This window comes from Mirounga leonina, unplaced genomic scaffold, assembly GCF_011800145.1.
Source record: "Mirounga leonina isolate KUSES-001 unplaced genomic scaffold, KU_Mleo_1.0 Mir_127, whole genome shotgun sequence".
NCBI classification, from domain to species: Eukaryota; Metazoa; Chordata; class Mammalia; order Carnivora; family Phocidae; genus Mirounga; species Mirounga leonina.
Window position 1 is genome coordinate 41,346,752 of NW_023270316.1, and position 2,746 is coordinate 41,349,497.

General features: G+C 39.3%; 1 pseudogene; it reads right to left on the reverse strand.

The window, feature by feature from the left end:
* Positions 1-1,011: 1,011 nt before the first annotated feature.
* LOC118009668 lies at positions 1,012-1,414 on the reverse strand (annotated as a pseudogene).
* Between the last annotated feature and the right edge of the window lie 1,332 nt (positions 1,415-2,746).

A 2,746-nucleotide genomic window follows, 5' to 3' on the forward strand; every position in this document is an offset into this window, starting at 1 on the left:
ATTAAAGATATACTAGGTCATTTCATTCAAAACCTTGCAGTAGCTCCCTGTCAAACTTAGAGTAAAGCCAAATACTCACCATGACCTGGAACTTGATCTGGTCCATATTTTCTACTACTTACTCCATTCTCCCTCCGTCCATACCAGCTACACAGAATTCCTTCTCAACCCTTGACTACCCCAAGCATAGTTTCATTTCAGGGTCTTTACTTTGTTTATTTTTTGTCTAAAAGGTTCATCTCTTAGACATCCTCATGGCTGACTCGTTCACTTTCTTTAGATCTATAATGAAATGTCTCTTATCAGTGAGGCATTGGCATTCCTTGACAACTTTATATAACATAAAACCCATCACACCATTCTTTTTTACCTATATCCCCTGAATTACTTTTCCTCAAATATATAAGACCTGATGAGTATATTCCTTATTTATTTACCATTTTCAGTGTTCATGTTTTTTCTTCTGTAGATTCAAATTTCTATTTAGTTCCTCAGCTTAAAAAAATGTTATCATTTCTTATAGTTCGCATCTGGTGTCAGATTCCCTAAGCTTTCAGTTACCTGAAAATGCATTTATTTTAACTTTAAATTTTAAAGGATATTCTTTCTGAATATTGAATTATTGGATGAAAGGCAATTTTGTTGTTATTGTGGTTAGCTTTTTAAAGCTGTCATGTCATTATCTTCTTCATTATCTTCTGTCCTCAATTGCTTCTGATAATTTTTTCTACCATTGTTATCTTTGATATACTATATGTAATATGCCATTTTTCTGTGCATGTTTTGAAGATTTTCTCCTGATATTTGCCTGTTTGATTATGATGTGCCAAATTACTTTGTTTCTTTGACTTACTTGAGTTTATTAGATCTGTAATTGGATGGGGTTTTTGTTTTTGTTTTTGTTTTTGACTCCGAAAACTCCATTTATTGACCTCCAAATCTAATAAAACTAAGAGCTCTGCACAAGTGTTATAAGTGTTGACCTTTTCCGCAATGCTCTGCTCACTGAAGTCAGCTCATTTTTGTTTCTGTAGCCTCTGTATCTGTTTTCTGAGATGTTAAGAGGACTTCGCATGTCCCTTTCCTTCACAGCCTCTCAGTATTTGTGATCATGGGATGCAGAGGGAAAAAGCCAGAAAGACCCAGAAAGCTTCTCCACAGGCTTAGAGAGGTGGGCCCCACAGCCGATCCAATGCCGGATCCAGTCTAGGTTGAGAGCAACGATTTTCTCTCCCTGACTGTTGGGCAGTGGATCATAGGAGACCAGCTGCTCCACAAAACGGCCATCCCTGGGACACTTGTGAGCAGCCACAATACGGTAGAGAGGCTGGTTGGTACAGCCACTCAGGGCAAGGCGGAGGGTTAACTGGCTTCCGCGGTAGGCTTTGCACAGGACAGGAGTAAGCTGGACCATGGTGCATCCGGCCGGCGCTGAGGCCTGTACGCCACTGGCCGAGCCTCCAAGTGCGCTGCCACCTGCCACCGCCCAGCAATACGGCCTCTGGGGCGGGGAGGGGGGCGGCGGGGGGGGCGGAGGAGGAACACGGAGAAGTCCACACTGCGACACCCCTGACTTCACCACCCACCCCTCCACCCAAACCCTAGCGCCCGGGTGCAGGACAGATCTGTAATTGGATGTTTTGATCAAATTTGGCGTTTATTTATTTATTTATTTATTTATTTGTCTGTATTTCCATCTTCTCTCTCTTCTCCTTCTGGGACTCTTATTACATGTATGTTAGACTATTTGATATTACTCCAAGCTTCATAAACCTCTATTTTTCTTCAGCCTTTTTTAATATTTTTTTTTTTACCTCAACTCTTCAGATGGGTTATCTATTGATTCATTTTTTAAGGTCACTTACTTTTCCATCACTAACTCCATTTATCTAAGATATATATTCATTCAATAAAACATATTTCCTTTAATTCTTTGAATATATATATATATATTAAAGATTTTATTTATTTATTCATGAGAGAAAGAGAGAGAGGCAGAGGGAGAAGCAGGCTCCCATGGAACAGGGAGCCCAATGAGGGGCTTAATCCCAGGACTCTGGGATTTCAACCTGAGCCAAAGGCAGATGTTTAACCAACTGAGCTGCCCAGGTAACCCTATTTGAATATATTTATGGGGACCTTGGGTGGCTCAGTCAGTTAAGTGTCTGCCTTTGGCTCAGGTCTTGATCCCATTGAGTCCCGGATCAGGATCCTTGCTCAGCGGGGAGCCTGATTCTCCCTCTGCCTGCCACTCCCCTGATTTGTGCTGTCTCTCTCTTTGACAAATAAATAAATAAATAAAATAAAATAAAATAAAATAAAAATAAAATCTTGAAAATAAAAAAAAATTAATATATTTATAGTAACTTTTAACATTTCCGTCTTCTAAAGGAAACTTTCTCAGCCATCTTGGGAATAGATTTTTATTGACTGCTTTTTTTCCTTCACTCTGATTCACATTTTCCTGTTTATTTACATGAGTGGGATTATTGCTTGTATAATGGCCATTGTGGATGATAAATTGTAGAGACTGTGTGCTCATTATCTTCCTCTAGAGACTGTTGATTTTATTCTAGTTGGGGCATTAACTACTTCTGATCACCTTGAATTTGAATAGACTTGGTTTTGTATTTTCCTAAGGCAGATCTGTCTAAAACACATGATATTACCAAAGTTCCTGTAACTTGGTGAGACAATCAACTTCCAAATTGTGTGCCCATCAATTTTTTGTAGGGATTTGATGTAG